This window comes from Mus caroli, chromosome 18, assembly GCF_900094665.2.
Source record: "Mus caroli chromosome 18, CAROLI_EIJ_v1.1, whole genome shotgun sequence".
NCBI lineage: Eukaryota > Metazoa > Chordata > Mammalia > Rodentia > Muridae > Mus > Mus caroli.
The window spans coordinates 32,380,363-32,398,003 of record NC_034587.1 but is presented as its reverse complement, the minus strand read 5'-3'; the positions used below and the strand labels follow the sequence as shown (position 1 = coordinate 32,398,003).

The 17,641-nt window shown below is 43.1% G+C and overlaps 1 protein-coding gene across 1 annotated transcript in view; it reads right to left on the bottom strand.

The window, feature by feature from the left end:
* Positions 1-13,466, bottom strand: part of Ctnna1 (catenin alpha 1) — a 131,605-nt gene extending 118,139 nt beyond the window's left edge. The window contains exon 1 of the mRNA XM_021150781.1: positions 13,345-13,466. The gene's annotated coding sequence lies outside the window, so the exon portion shown is untranslated. The remainder of the gene's footprint in view (positions 1-13,344) is intronic.
* Positions 13,467-17,641: the final 4,175 nt, after the last annotated feature.

Below are 17,641 nucleotides of genomic sequence, written 5' to 3'. Positions count from 1 at the left end.
AAGGCGTGCGCCACCACGCCCGGCTACAATAGAACATTTTCACGACAACCTTCGATAGTCCACTTATTTTGCCAATTTTAACAATAAAAGCTCAGAAAAAGACAAAGAAAAAACACAGCTTTATATAATGACAGGAAACCAAAATTAAATAATTCAGGAAATAGTCTTTAAATTAGCAATTCAAAAATTAGATAAATTATAGCACTAAGATTAAATTGGATTAATCATTATAAAATTTCAAGACTAAATATTTTGGAATGTCTTTTCAGTCTTTTTTTTTTAAGATGGAGGCCCGCAGTGGCTAGACCACTTGTAGCTCTTAGAGAGAGGATTGGATTCATTTCCCAGCACCACAGAGCAACTTACAACTAACTGTCTACGACTCCAGTTTAGGGGATCCAATGTCCTCTTTTCTGACCTCTGATGGTACCAGGAACACACATGGTACACACACATACATACATACATGCAAGCAAAACATGCATACACATGACATAAATAAATCAAAAAAATAAATTTTAATGCTAAAAATGAAAGTTACATAAATTCCACAATTCCATGTCTTCTTTTAATAAATCAAGACTAAGGAAAGGCTAACATTTTAAAAATCAAATCATACACCCACACTACTTGTTTCAAATCTTAGTTACAAATGTTTATAGAGAATCCAAAGTTGCCTCTGGAACTCCATTACACCATGTGCATGACTCCAAACCTACAGGGAGTATAAGTTAAATCACAGTCCAAAAGTAAGTCTAGGGGGTAGGGGTGTGAGTATGAGTGGAAATGGGAGAAGAGAGAGGGGAGCTGTGATAAGGCTGTTAAATAAATAAAGAGAAACTGAGTTTGATTCCGTCAAGGAAATAGAAATATATGCTCATTTCGCGCACCATTAGAAATAGAGTAGAAGCACACTGAATTGAGTTCAATTCTCAGCAACCACACGGTGGCTCACAACTACCTGTAATGGGATCCAGTGCCCTCATCTGGTGTGTCTGAAGACAGCTACAGTGGACTCACATAAATATAAATAAATAAATCTTTTTTTTTAAAGAAAAAATTTCTAACCAAAACAAAACACAAAAAAGACATTTTATTGTGAAACATGGTTAAGTTTTACATACTTTGAGAACTTTAAATAATGGTTAATTCAGTACTGTGCCCTCACCACTTACAGAAAAATTAAACTAAGCAATTCAAGCCAGATTGTCCCTGATCATTACACTGTTAGGTCCTGATCCCCAACATGAGGGCAGAGTAGACGCATCATCTTCAGCAAGCACTGGCACCGCTGCTCTGCAGGCCTCTCCCGCATGCCCAATACTCAACTCCCTATATCCCAAAAGGAAACAGAAGGTGCTAAAGAGGTCAAATTCCTAATGTTTTAGTTCATGTTACTACCACTTTATCCCCATACAGAATGTAAAATGTGTTCTCCTCCACTGAATTGTTTATTTTTTTTTCAATTTTTCTCTATTTTGTCTGCATATATTTCTATACATGTGTGTTATTAGTGGAGAAAGAGATTGCTAGAAAATGTGGACCTGAGCATACTCAGCACACAGAGGTCAAAGGATAACCATGAGTTATCAGAAGGCTGATACACAAGGACTACTTAGTCCAGGATTCAAGAATGACCTATGAAACACAGTTCTTTGAAATACCATCCCAAAAAAAGTTGTGTAGTCACCCAAAGCAAGGTAAACCAAGAACTGTACAAGCATACAACTAAGCCATCTGATGTTAAGTTCCAATTAATACTGAAAATACATAATATATAATCTGCTTTCAGAGCTACAGCAACACAAACTCTAGAGAGGCGGAAGGAAGATTACAGATGAGAAGAAGGTGAGTCTGAAGCCATCTGAGACACAGAGCACTGCTGGACACAGACAATTGAGTTATACTCTAAATGACACCAGCACCAACGTGGAACTCTCACAGTCTTCACTACACAGCAGAAAGGACAGACACCGGCATTCGCATCCAAGGAACGTCATCTGTCATCCAAGTCTTCTAGCTTCACTCAACAACTAGTCTATTAAAAAACAGAACATCAACAGAGCCTGAATTCTAAAGTGTAAAATAATATGACATATCACAGATAAAGTAAATTTATGGAGAAGAAACTGGCAAAAAAAAACCTTTTCTTTTTTGGGGTGGGTTTTGGTTTTGGTTTTCGGTTTTAGACTGGGTCTCTCTATATAACCTTGGCTGTCCCGGAACTCACTTTGTAGACCAGGCTGGCCTCGAACTCAGAAATCTGCCTGCCTCTGCCTCCCGAGTGCTGGGATTAAAGGCGTGCACCACCACGCCCAGCTGACCTAAAAATTTTAAAGCTATAAGAAAAAGCTTAACTTCTAAGTAACCCAAATGTCCCTAAACAAATAAACAAATAATCAAAACGTCATGGTATATAGACTCCTGAGAGATGGTTCAATAGGTAAAAGCACTTGCCTCACAAGCCTTGCCATCTGAGTTCATGGACCAAGATGAAAACGCCAGATGCAGGGGGCAGCCAGATGGCACGGCAGTTAAGGTGCTTATCACCAAGCCTGGCAACCTAAGTTCAAATCCTTCGGCCCTGCATGGTAGGAGGAGAGAACCAATTCCTACAGGTGACCCTTCTATCTCCATACTTGGGCCATGGCCCACATATATACAAACTAAATTAATGGAGGGGCTGAAGAGATAACTAGTAGTAAGCAGCTAAGGAAGGCACCTACTACTCTTACAGAGGGGGCACTGAGAGCAGGCAGCTGACAACAACCTGCAAATGCAGGTCTAGAGCTCTCTCTGGCTACCAGCATACAGTGCCCATACTCAGGAACACTCACATACAAATAAAATTAATGACTGTAATAAAAGAAATTATTTCAAGCTAAACTGATGATCTGTCTGTAATCCCAGCAATCATACAGAGTGATGGAAGTGGAATCACCTACCCACAGCTCCAAAGCAGCCATCCAAGAGCACAATGGCAAGAACAACTAGATAGTCAGCTAGATGGTTCATTGGGAAAAGCCAACTGCAACCAAGCCTGATCATCTAAGTTCAATTCTCAAAACTCTCACTCTGTAAAGAAAAAACAGATTCCCATAATTTGTTCTCTGATCTCCACATTCAAATGGTATGCATGTATCCACACACATACAAAAAAAAAGTTTAAAAAGAGAGCATCTCCCTCAAAACAGGGTGCAAGACAAGAACAAACACCCAAAAGTGGTCCTCTTGTCTACACACACACACACACACACACACACACCCTTGTATACATATTATACATGCACACTGTACACATATTATACTACACAAACATACAAATACAAAATATTGTACATGTGTACAATGTAATGATATTCAACTTTAAAAGACAAATTCTGGAAGAAAGACAGCATTACAGGGAACACCAATAATCCTACACACCTAAACAACTATACTGGCAGAGTCTATCTGATTTAACTACTTTGGAACACTTGAGGTCCTACAGCCAGTGTTTGTGGCGCATGCCTTAAATCCCAGAGCTCAGGAGGCAGAGGCAGATAGATTTGAGTTTGAGACAGCTTGGTCTACAGAGTTCCAGGACAGCAGGGATATACAGGCAAACCCTGTCTTGGAAAAGAATGAAAAAAAAAAAAAAATTCTTGAAACTTCCAGGGAAAGGATTGGATCAATGCAGACTGGGCAAATTCTACTCCATTTTAGCTTCGCTTAGCAGCTACTCTATCCCCCCAGCCAGGCACATTTATTTTACCCAACAGCCTACCAGGTGGGCAAATAAGGGTCCTGCCCTCCAGATAATGAGAAATTGTACTCTTATTGCTAATTACTGGTTCTAATCAGGGAGATAGAGAAACAGAAGAGCATCCACTATTACACTTCTGCTAATGCTAGTTCTCCTCCAGCTAAATATAATTCCTCCCCAAATGTAATGAACCAACACCTTTCTTCCCTCCTACTTAATTTTTCTCTTAATTCTCTTCTGGGAGATGGGGGTTTAAGAAATGTCAAAGCAACCATATAGGGGAAAGATGTTATCATGGTGCTTCTTGGTCCCCGGTGTTTTTTACATATGGATTGAGGATGTTAATCCCCAGTTGGCAGGACTGAGCATGGTAACATGGCTATAATCCGTAGCTAGTATTAGTACTGGGTAGGCTGAGGCAAGAGGATCTTGAGTTCAAGGCAAGCCTTTAAAGATTTTGTCTTCAAAAGGAGAGGGAGGGTCTAGTGAAAGATCATTAAGGTACAGGGGTGCTGTCCTAAAGGCACACGTGCACTTGTGTGTGTATGTGTGCATGTGTGTGTTCAATATATAATTCTTACTTATAAAAAACATGGTATAGATATACAACCAGCCAGGCATAGTACTGCATGCCTTCCTGTGGGCAGGACTGAGCTAGTATGCCCACTTTTTTATGTCCATGAGTGTTGAGAATAGGAGCTCAGACCCACATGCTTGTGCAGCAACACTCCCAGTAACTTAGCATTACTGACTACTATGGACAAAGAGACAAGTCTGGCACCACAGATGCAGAATGATAAAAATGAACATCTTCACTTGAAGGATTTCATCATCTAGCAGAACACCTAGCAAAATAATCTTTACTCTCAGAATTTTTTTAAAGACTTATTTTTGAGTACACTAGCCTTCTTGAGACACACCGTAGAGGGCGTCAGGTCCCATGACAGATGGTGTGAGCCACCATGTGGGTGCTGGGAATTGAACTCGGGACTATGGAAGAGCAGCCAGTCCTTTAACTGCTGAGCCAGCTCTCCAGCCCTACTATCAGAATTTTAAGGTAAGGAAGTTAACAACATGGGAATATTGAAATTTTAAACTTGATTCATCGGTTTACCCCTAAGAAATCCCATGTAATATAAATAAAAATATAGCTTGTCCAGCACTTTATAACAGAAAGACTATTAGCATTTTATCACAACAGAAGTGAAAATAAACATCCTTTATACATCGACAACATCATCATCACCATCATCTTATTGGACAGATGAAAAAGTTCAAACTAAGGCTGAGTCTCGTAAGAGTAAAAATTCCAAAGGTCATGCTAACATAATTCAGATAACAGACATATAATCAGTGAAAAATTAGAAACAAGAAATACCTCATCACATAATTCTAATTCTACTGTTTAGTTTAGCCTTTTAAGAATCATATATTGAGGGCTGGAGAGATGGCTCAACAGTCAAGAGCCCTGACTGCTCTTCCAGAGGTCCTGAGTTCAATTTCCAGCAACCACATGGTGGCTCACAACCATCTGTAATGAGATCTGATGCCCTCTTCTGGTGTGTCTGAAGAGTGCCAGTGTACTCACATACATAAAATAAATAAATAAATCTAAAATAAGTAAGATTTACACGAGAATTATATATTAAGGGCTGCAAAACTGGCTCAATAGTAAAGAGCACTTGCTACCCAATCACTGAGGACCAGAGTTCAGATCCCAGCACAGACATTGGCCAGTTCACAAATGCCTGCAATTCCAGCTCCAAGGGAATAAACGCCCTCTCTGGCCTCTGTGAGCACCTACACACACACACAAGTATGCACACATTTCAGCATACACCCAGATACACATAGTCACATAAGTAAAAAAAATATATTTTAAAAATTCTATTATGGAGTTAGACATGGTGGTTCATGCCTGTTATGTCAGCACTTGGAAAACTGAGACAGCAAGAGAGCCATTGAGTTTGAGGCCAGCCTGAGTTAGAGAAAGCTTCAAAGTAAAACAATAAGGAATGCAGTCTCAATTTTAAACTTCAATGCCCAATGAACAGAGGTGAAGTGGTTAGAATAACTTAATTCCTGCTCTTATAGTGTCCAATTTACCTGAAAGGGGTAGAAAATAAAAAACCCACTGGGGAAAAGTTCCACGTCTTTGGATTTCATGACACCAAAAGCAGAGAAAACTAAAGTACAAATTATACTTCATCAAAAATAGAAACATTTTGAGCTGAGCAGTGGTGGCACATGCCTTTAACCCCAGCACAGCACTGAAGCAGAGGCAGACTAGCTAATCCTGGTCTACAGACAAAAACAAAAAAACAAAATAGCAAACTGGGCTGGAGAGATGGCTTGGTGATTAAAAACACTGACTGCTCTTCCAGGGGTCCTGAGTTCAATTTCCAGCAACCACATGGTGGCTCACAGCCATCTGTAATAGGATCTAGTGCCCTCTTCTGGTGTGTCTGAAGGCAGTTATGGTGTACTCACATAAAATAAATAAATCTTTAAGAACAAAAAAAATTAAAAAAAAAAAAAACCACACATATACACACACACAAACTTTTAAGCTGGGGCAATGGTGGTGCACACCTTTGACTCCAGCTCTCAGGGGACAGAGGAAGGCAGATTTTCTGAGTTCAAGGCCGCCCTTGTCTACTGCCACATTGGGGGTTGGGGAGGTTGCAATAGGACTTTTGTCTAACAAAGGAATACAATCAACAGGGAGTAAAAAGACATCCAATGGAACCAGAGAGAGCATTTACAAATCACTTCTCTGATAAGGGATTACCATATAGAATATTTTTAATCTTTAGCACTGGAGAAGCAGAGGCAGGCAGGTATCTGATAGAACCAGCCTACCTAAGGGGTTCCAGGATAGCCAGGGCTACATAAAGAGAGATCCTGTCTCAAAAAAAAGGACCAAAATATATAAAAGCTACAGCTCAAGTACACCACCAAAAAAAAAATTTTTTAAAGCCCAGGCTAGGGATCTGATCAGTGGTATTGCTCTGGCCTAGAACACATAAGATCCTGTGGATTCAATTCCCAATACCCAAATGGTAGCTCACAATGGTCTTTAACTCTGCCAGTTCCAAGGAAATCTATGCAACCACCGGGGCCTACAGAGTAACAGTCTGCATGGAGCAAGAATGAAATCCAGTTCAAAATAAATCGTTACACTGGTTCAAACTTCTGGAGTCTAACACTGGGCAGTTTATTTTAGATAAATTAAAGTTTGGTTAAATTTAAAAGTTCCCTGGTATAACACAATTCTCTTTGCACAGGAGGCATAACTACATCAAAACTCTTCTCAAAATACATGTCACTTCTTTTGTGAAGATGGGGTCTAGAAATAGGCTACATGTATTATCTTAAGGGCTTAGGGGATCTGGTGTGGCCCGTGTCAGACACATAGTACAAAGGTCATTTGGGCTGTCAGTCACCTCCGGTCCTGGTTATGGAAGCTTGCCATACAGACAACACAAAGGACAACTGACTATTAAGCATTTCTGGAAGCTGGAGAGACCGCTCAGCGGTTAAGAGCACTGGCTGCTCTTCCAGAGGTTGAGTTCAAATCCCAGCAACCACATGGTGGCTCACAACCATCTGTAACAGGGATCCAATGCCCTCTTCTGAAGACAGTATACTCACATACGTGAAATAAATAAATAAGTCTTAAAAAAAAAAACAAAAAACATTTCTGGTCCTGACTGCAGGGGGTTGGGGGAGCCCCTAGCCATATAGATAATATAACAGCTGCCTAGATTATTAGCCTCCCCTGGTCCTGCTTGGGGGAGCTTGGTATGGCCTGCCCCTACAGATAGCACAAGAATCACCCAAGTTATTAGCCACCATTCCCAGTCTTCCGGACAGAAAGCAAGTCATACATCTTTTCCTTGTAAACAACAACCCTGAATATTTAACATTCTTGGTTTCCCTAGTGCCATCTGTGAGCACAAGAATCTCTGTGCTGACAACAGAAATCCAACACCTTCTTCTGGCCCCAGGGCACCAAGCACACGTGGTGCACAGACATCCATGCAGGCAAACCCAGTACACATAAAACTTAAAAACTTACTTTGGTGGGGGGGAAAATCATAAAAATGGTTAAACTCAAAGAGAAAAAAAGACTGGTTAGCTGCCAGGAGAGAGGTGAATGAGAAACTACTGTTTAAGGAGTACAGAATTTACTTTAGACAGATAAAAATAGCTCTAGAGAATCAGGAAACATTTTCCCATGTTGTACTATACTTAAATGTGCCTGCAATAAACTGTCCAGTGTCAGACTTAAGTCTGAACCGATGCCAACCACTGAGTTGGGTTGAACTGGATTTCCTTCTGGCCCCATGTGGATTGTCACTTTGTCAGCCCTGGTGGCACAAAGACCCTCACAGGTTTCCCTGGAATTGGCAGAGATTGCATAATAATGTTCATTTGCTTAAAGTCAGTGAGCGTGCACACACACTCACAAAAAGTTTAAATGCTAACTTTTGTTGTGCACATCTTACCACAAAAAACCATAATCAGTTCACCATCCACCTGGTAGCACACAACTGTCTATAGCTCTCATTCCAGGGACCAGATACCTGTTCTGACCTCTCTATGGATACTACACACACATGATGCACAGACATACATTCAGGTGCACACACATGAAATGAAATAAAATAAAATTCCTAAAAAGAAATGAAGGATAGTAAATTACACTACCATTCATCTTTCCAAGTTTTAAGATTTTTGGATCCTTTCTCCAAGGGGGGGGGGGTCATTCAGTTTTTGGAGGGTTATCAAAGCAATTATTACAAAGCATTCCAACAAATGGCCAACAACCCATAGTAGGATACAAAAGATAGGAAATAATTTACAGCAGAAAATCAGCCTGGTATGTAGCTCAGTTAGTAAGTGCTGTCACAAGAGTCACTACTGGAGTGGGTATAGCAAAAGAGGTCCTAGGTTAATCCCCAGTACCACATACACCTGATGGTGAACCTTGTAATTCCAACACTCAGGTTGTGGAAACAAGAGTTTCAAAAGTCCAAGGTCATCTGGGGCTACATAACAAGCAGAGACCATTCTGGGCTACATGAGACACGGTCTCAAAAATAAGAATTACAGGCTGCTAAATGGCTGATTGGGTAAAGGCACTTATTAATAAGACTGAAATTTGAGTTAGATCCCCAGGAATCACATGGTGGAAGGAAAAAAAACAATTCACAAAAGCTGTCCTGTATCTTCACTTGTGTGAGTGTGGAGTACATGTATGTAAATATTCTTATGAAAAATATTTTGTTCTGAAATAGACTCTTACTATATAGCCTTAGCTGGCCTGGAACTCCCTATATATACCAGGCTGGCTTTGAACTCAATTCTGCCTCTGCAGTATGAGCCATTGCACCAGCCCCTGCCCCACCTCCCCCCACTCCCTCAAAAAATTAATGAAAGTAAATTGGTCTGAAATTTTAAGTAAAAGCTAGAATTTAGAAGATCTTAAACCCAACCATAAGACTAACCAGCACAATTACACAGCAGCATTAGGTTTCAAACATAAGTGTGGGAACTCTGGGCTGCCAAGGTGGCTCAGCAGATAAAGATACCTGCCACCAGCCTACCTAACAACCTCAGCTGGGTCACTGGGACCCACATGTTTATTCAAAGAAGAGAAGCAACGTTTCCAAGTTGTCTTCTGACCACACTTACACACACAAACACACAAAATAACAGGAACTTCTCAAAGGGGTTTTCTCTTTTCTTTTAGAAACTTTAAGAGCTCAATCACCCTGAATAGCGCCCGGTTTCAAAATACAGAGGCAGAAGGGCAAATAAAGTCAACTGCTACTGGGAATTCCTGGGGTGCTAACAGTGTGCTGTTTCTTAGTGGAGATACATAGTGTTTAGTTTATATCAATTCACTGGACAAGTGATCCTAATTTGAGCACTTTTCTCTAGTTATACTTCAATTTTGATTAGGTTCCTATTAAAGATTAAGCCTTAGGGGCTGGTGAGATGGGTCAGTGGGTAAGAACACTGACTACTCTTCTGAAGGTCCTGAGTTCAAATCCCAGCAACCACATGATGGCTCACAACCACCTGTAATGAGATCTGATGCCCTCTTCTGGTGTCTACAGTGTGCTTATGTATAACAATAAATGAAGCTCTGGGCTGAAGCAAGCAGGGACTGAGCGAGCAGAGTTCGAGCAGAGTCGACCAGAGGTCCTAAAAATTCAATTCCCAACAACCACATGAAGGCTCACAACCATCTGTACAGTGTACTCACATACATAAATTAATTGAAAAAAAAAGAAAAAAAGATTAAGCCTTAAACCAGGAGTGATGGCACAGGTGTTTGATCCTGGCACTGGGAAGCAGAGGCAGGTGGATCTCTGTAAGTCTTGAGGCCAGCCTGGTCTACTTAGAATTGTAAGACAGCCAGGACTGCATAGACAGACCCTGTCGGAAAAACCTTTTTACCCCTACACATACACTTCCCAGCAAAAAATATTTACCAAAAGTATAAAAGAGGTAATATAAAAACTGTATACGATACCAAAGCACTGAACACCAAGAGAAAACCCAGAGGCTTCAAAATATAAGTTTGCCAGGTGATTAAGAGAAAGCAACATGGTCCAGAAGGAAAAACACAGGGGGAATAAAATATAAAGTGAGGTGGTACACAATTAATCCCAGCATTTGGGAGACTAAGGCAGGAAGATCACTAAATTCACTCCAGACCCTTTGCTAAATAAATAATAAACCAAACAAACAACTAAACAGCTTACTCAAATACTAGTGAGTAGTCCACAGCACCAAAAAGAAAAGAAAAGTCAAGTCTAAAAGTGGAGTGGAAGCAAAGAAAGTCATGTAAACAAAACACTATAGAGCGGATTCTGTTACTGACTAGATCTGGGTAGAACGAAAGAAAGGGGACAAAGTTGAAGAAAGCTCAAGTTGCCCAAAACAGAAATTTGATTGTAATCAATTGCCTCACCTGTCATTGTACTTACTGTCGGACGCTTAGAATCCAGAAAGACTTCCTGCCTCCTTCCTTCATTCAATAGAGCATCTAATTTGCCCCCCTTACCAATTACCAAACCAAAGGTTAGGTAGGGCATGCACGAGCCCTGCCTTAAAGACACAGCAAACAGGGATATCAATACAACACAAACATAAGTTACTAAGAAAACTGACACAAAATTTGCTACCAGAAATGAAAATGCTGGATCTTGAGATATGACCAAGAGTCCAACACTTCCGAAGCCTTACCCAGATGCCTGGGTGCCACCCTAACCCAATCTTTAGTTGGATCCCTTCCACTGATCCAGATCGCCTTTACCCACATGACCTTCCCCACTCAACTCCTTGCTTTACACACACACCAATTCAAGTTTTCTCTAAGCATCAGCAATGAATAAAATGCTGCTCAGATCATGAAAACCTCTACAATGGCATCATACAGCTTTAGAATAAAATCTAAACATAGACATCTGTGACCTGGCCTTTGACTTCCCTGACAACCTTAGGTGAGACCTTCTCCCTACTTCAGTACTCAATAAATAGATCTTCTTTAAACCTCTAGGCCTCCAAATGCTTAGCCAACGCTCAGGCCACTTACTCCTGTTAAGGATCCTATTCATCCTATTCCTTCATCCTGTCTAAGTCTCAGCCAGTACTCAGACCACTGCTGCCTTCAACAAGCAGGGATATCTGTACTATCACTAACGTGACTTTCCTTAAAATTACAAGATAGAAGGAGACCCATGTGGGTCAGGAGAGAAACTACACTCAAAATACAGAACTGGATGTTTGCAGCTAAGGCTTAAGACAGAGGTAGGGGGTGCGCAGCTCAAATACAGAGCACTTGCCGAGCAAGTATAAGGTTTGCTCTCCAATACCACAGTGGTGGAGGTGGGGTTTGATGAGAAAAGGCACAAGGCAGTGAGTGAGAAGAAAACAGACACCCCTCACCTCTGATCACTATAAAATGTCTCTGATGGGAATGGAAATGGATGGTACCACATAACTGGTGCTGAAAACCAATATATTCGGTTAGAATCATATGCAAGAAAAGGAGGAGTTGAAAAGTATAGGGGAAAAGAACAGAATAATATCATGATTCCACTTAAATGCCCCTTCAACTCATGCTTCATCCAGTTCAAAAGCCATCACCTCAGAGCCACCAGACTTATAAACTTACTAACACCCCATCCATGCTCCCACTCGCTTCTGTTGTTTGCATTATACACAATATGACCCAAACAGGTGTGATGGCACACATCTGAACCCCAATACTCAGGAAGCTTGAGCTAGTTTGGGGCTTCATAGTGAGATCCAGAATGGAATTTAAAAAAAAAAAAATGATAGGACACTAGTGACACTAGAGAAGCTTTCAGGCCTCAAAGAAAGAATTTTTATAACCTGTTTGTTGTTTTTTTTTTTCACTTAATAAGTCAGAAAGGATGAACAATTAAACAGAGGCTATGAAATTATTTCCCCGTTCAATCCTTTAGTAAAGCAAAACAAATTCCATTTCTTAAGGTAACATCCACCTGTAGTCTTTAAAACTCAACGCTAAACACAAAATATCCTCATTAAAACCCCTGAAAGATACAATGATAAAGCATAGATTTACATCATAAATTATTGTAAATTCCATATACACTCACATCTAAAATCAAACCAAGTGTTATGAAGGCACGGAACATGAGAGGATATCAATCCTTGACTTGAGCCAACCACTCACCGGATTATTGGGGTGGCCACTGCTTGAAAACCAAGGTTACGAATCCAGTCAACAACATCCCCGCCCCCAAGTTCTACACGCACATTAACAAGTTCCTTTTAAAGTCGAAAGGCAGGTCATTGACATCGCATGCCAGCGATGCCCGTCCTCGGGAAGCTGGGGCTGGGAGACCCAGCGTCCCAGGCCAATCTTGGCTACCCGCTCTCGGTAACCCAAAGTTAGTCACTCTAAAGCCACTCCTGAAAACTGAGCGTAATGTCAGTGAGGTTTCACAGCAAAAGAGACTGCGTAATTTTAAGGTAAAAATTAAAGTCCTTGCCACAAGTCCACACCACACGGGTGTGGCGCACCTTAAGGACAAGAGCGCTTGAGAACAGGAAGCTACGACTCCCATTCTCCGTGGGCCGGACTGGAATGTCGGCTCCTCCGACCTCTGGTCCCGCAAACGCCCAAGTTTCAGCAGCGGGAAGGGGGAGGGGAGTGGCCGGAACAAATCCAGGGAACAATCGCGTCCCTACAACACCCCACTGCCCGACCGCCAGGGACACGCCGCGGTTGTCCCTCGGTGAAGGAGGCGGCCTGAGGCGCGACGCTGGTCCCGCGCGCGCTCCCTGCTCCGGGAACAAAGTTTAGAAAGAGGGAGAAAGTTTTCCAAGAAGGCGCCCCGGCGGTCGGCCCGCTTCCCGAGCGTCGGGCTCCGCCCGCCCAGGCCCAGGCTGCTCCGGGATGCCGCCCTAGCCCGACGCTCTAGGGCGGCAGCAGCCGAGAGCCCGAGCCGGACACCCGGGACCCCAGCCTGAGGAGCCCCGCGCCCCACCAGGGGGCCCCGCGCGCCCCGAGGGGACGTACGAAGAGTTACCTGCGGCGAACGGGGCGAGCGCGGGACGACTCCTGAGGCGCCAAGCCGACAGCCGCCGCTTTGTCTCCCGCCCGTCCGGCTCCCAGGAGGAAATGGGCCGCCCTGCGCCCCCGCCCCCGGCCCGCCCCGCGCCGCGCCCGCCCTTCCCGGCACCTCCCTCCGCGCGCTCTTCCCGGCGCCTCCCGCGGCCTCCACACCGCCGGTCCCGGCCTGGCGCAGCCGGCGCTTTCTAGGGAGAGCCTCCCGCCCGGAAGGTAGCCTGGCAACTCCAGGCCGGGACCCCCAGAAGTCCTTTTGGTTTGGCCTCCGGGCACGCAGACCCGGACCCACGACGGGAAGGAGGGGCGGAGACTCAGGGAACAGCCCGCGGCGGGGACAGGCGGGCGGAGGGCAGGTGAGTCACCGCTCCCGGCTCAGGTGAGTCTCGGGGCGCGGCCCCGGAAGGCCCCGCCCCGTCCGGCTCCCGGGGACCCGCGCGGCCACGCCGGGTCCTGCTGGGCGCACTGCTGCGGCCAGGCACCCTGTACCCTAGTCCAAGGCGCCCAGAAAAGGGGCAGCCTTCTGCTTTGCTTTACCGAAGGAGAAACACAGCAAGTGCAAGTTCTACTTCTCCTGGCAGAGTGGAACGGGATCCTCAGGACCTGGGGTGTTGGGTTTTTTTGAGGGTTTTTTTTTTTTTTTGCTTTTGTTTTGTGGTATTTGTTATTTTTTTGTTGTTGTTATTTTATTTTTGAGGTAGGGTCTCACAGTTTAGGCTGGTCTCGAACTGGCTGTGTAAGCAAGAATGACCTAAAAACTTTTTTATTATTACAACCATTCTTTTAATTGCAGTGTCCGGAAGGCAGAGGCAAACTCATCTCGGAGAGTTTCTGAACTTATGTGGAAATCAGGATGTGTGGGCATTGAATTTACTCAAGTGCCAACTTACCTTAAACTCCTAATCCTCCAGCACACCCCCGCAACTGCTGCGATTTATAGGTCTGCACCATTATACCCGGTCTTTTAGGACCTCTTAAAAAGAGGGAGCAAATGAGAGCGATGGCCCCGTGGGTGAAGTTGTTTGCCACTGTATCAACAATGCTAGCCTGACAACCTGAGTTGTGGAAAGACAAAATGAAGGCCACAGAGATGTCCCCTGACTTCCACACTGGTGCAGATGGCAAATCCACCCACCTACGTGTCAACACACACATAGCAACAATAATAATAATAGGCATATCCACCCACATTCATATCACACAATAATAATAATAATAAATAAATTTTAATTTTAAGAGAGTTGGAGATGTCTCAGTGATTGAGTGCTAGCCTAGTATGCCCTGATTTAATCTTCAGCACTACAAAAAGGAAAAAAAAAAAGACATACCTTCACAAAGTCATTCTTGTCCAGCCACTCTTTTCTGTTTCTAGCTTTGGGGTTTTGTCTCCCATAGTCCTCTCTGACTAGAGTGTCTGCTTTATCCTTACTTCACTTGGCTATGTCAGGACATAACAATCACATAATAAATATTCCTTTGGTCTAGCTATGATTCCAGTACTTGGGAGGCTTAGGCAAGTCTCAAGGATTATCACTAGAAAAAAACCTTTCTCAGAAGGGGATGTTGGGTGGGGAGGTGGTGTTCTTTATTTGTTTGCTTGAAGTAGTAATAAAAGTCTATTGGCTCGAAACACTTTGAGAAAGAGAGAGAAGAGAGAGAAAACAGAGAGAGAGAGAGAGAGAGAGAGAGAGAGAGAGAGAACCTGCCCTGGAGAGTCAGAGGACTTTCCGAGTTTGAGGACAGCCTAGTCCACTACAGAGTGAGTTCCAGGATAACCAAGGCTACACAGAGAAACCCTGTCTAGGCTAGGGGATGACTCAGTGGATACAAGCTCTTGCCCAAGCCATTTGACCTGAGTTCAATCCTGAGGACCCACATGGAGGAAGGACAGAACTAACTCCCAAAGGTTGTCTTCTGACCTCTATGTAAGCACCATGGCATGTATGCATGCAGGCAGGCGAGGGAGCACACACACATAAGTAAATTTTAAAGGAATTGAAAGAACTGGTGGTATGTGCCTGTAATCACAGCACCCAAGAGATTGAGGAAGGAGAAGTGCTGCAAGTTTATGGCCAGCCTGGGTCACATAGTAAAGGATACATGGTAAGACCGCTTTAGATTAAGTAAATCAATAAACAAGAAAAAACATTGTGAAGGGATCTTGAATTCAGAAAGCTCTAAGAACAATGGCTGGCATTTTCTATGTGTTGTCAAGCCATTGGTGATGATCTTATCTAGACTTGACAATGAACATGCTGACAATCCAGAAGTACATTACCACCTTAGACCTTGTCCCTGAATTTGAGACAATATATTCAGATCTCTGCTATCTCTTTCTGTTTGGCTTCTGCTAGGTCTATCAGACTTCCAGGACCACATATCAAAAGCTGCTTTCCTGATACCTCTGCAGACTTGCTGACCCCACAGCAGGGGCCATCAGCTTAGTTAGAAACTCTAATCCAGAAACCTTGGAGTTGGGGCTGGAGAGGTGGTTCATCCATTAAGAGCATTTGTTGTTCTTACAGAGACCTACTTTGGGGGCCCAGCACCCACAATAATGGCTCACAACCACCCATAACTCCAGTTCTAAGGGATACATTCTTCTTACCTCAAAAGGCATCAGACACATATGTGGTACAGACAGATACATATATACATATATGCAAGCATAACATCCGTGCATATGAAATGTTTTTTTTTTTAATTCTTGGTCTTTGATTATTCTTTCTCACATTTTTCATTTGATTACTTTCAAATATACTCAGAACTCATAAATATACTTCTCTGCTGCGTCCAGTCAGCTGTCACCACCTCTGCCTAAGTTTCACAGAAGACTCCAAACCTCTCTCTCTTCCGCCCTCGCCTTCCTCACTGTAGCCTTAGTTCAGCAGCCTGAGTGATCCTAGTCAGACACTGTCACCAGCTCTGCCCAAAACCTTCAGTAGCTCTCACCTGTCAGAGCAGAAGCCAAGGTCCTTATAAGGGCTTCCAGAGCTCTCTTGCCCCCACACACTTCTCTGACACAGTGGCCTCCTTACTATTCCAGGATAGGCTCTTGCCTGAGGGCCTTTCTTTCTGCCTGGAATGCTCTCCTCCGCCTGACTCACTCCTCTGCCAGGTGCTCAAGTATCTCAAGTGAGACCTCTTGACTACTGTGCCTAAAATCTATCATCTTGCATCATATAAAGTTATAATTTTGAATATGTATTTGTAATTGCATATGTTATCTCTAACGCCATATATATGATGATATATATGATTCCCTGCTTTTTTCTGACTTCCTTTCACTAAATTTTAAGCCACATGAGGACTAGAATTTTTATTTAATATGTTCAATGTTATACCGTTGGTGCCTAGATTAGTACTTGGAACGTAGCAGGGCTCTCAATAAATACTTCCTGAGTGAAATGTACAGAAGATGGGAATGGGATGAATTTTATTCTATTCCAAGGGAATGTGCCTAGGAATAGGAAGCAAAATACAACTTAAAACAGTAGCCCAGCACTTGGGAGACTAAGGCAAACATTCAAGGACAGTCTCAGCTACAGAGTAAAAAACCTACCCCAAAATATAAAACACAGGGGTTGGAGAGATGGTTCAGAGATGAAGAGGACTAGCTGCTCTTCCAGAGAACTCGACTTCTAGCTGCCTGGAAGTCAGTCTTCCACTAGCAGCCTTCCGATGAAGATGTAGAACTCTCAGCTCTGCCTGCACCATGCCTGCCTGGATGCTGCCATGTTCCCACCTTGGTGATTATGGACTGAACCTCTGAACCGGTAAGCCAGCTCCAATTAAATGATGTCCTGTATAAGACTTGCCTTGGTCCTGGTGTCTGTTCACAGTAGTAAAACCCTGACAATGACAGACAGCTTCCAGAAAAACATCACATAACACAACTGAGTCTCCAAAGAAACCAGAAATACCCACTTCAGTCTCCCTTTGAATAAAATCTACACAGTCTTGCCCTGGCTATAGACCTCTCGTTGACTTTTTCTTTCCACTTGAACCCACATCAAGGTCCAGATATCCCTATAAATTATCAGGCATTGTCTTGCCCCACAGCCTCTGTGTTCCTAGTTCCTTCCGTTTGGAATGGTCTTTTCTCTGGTAGCACCTTTGTTCACTCCATAACTTACTCCCAGACTACTCACTGTAAAACAACAATAGCATCATCCTTTTCCCTTTCCCCTGATGGGGTCATACTGGGACACACAGAAACACACCTGTCCTTTGCTGCCTTTTTTTTTTTTTTTTTTTTT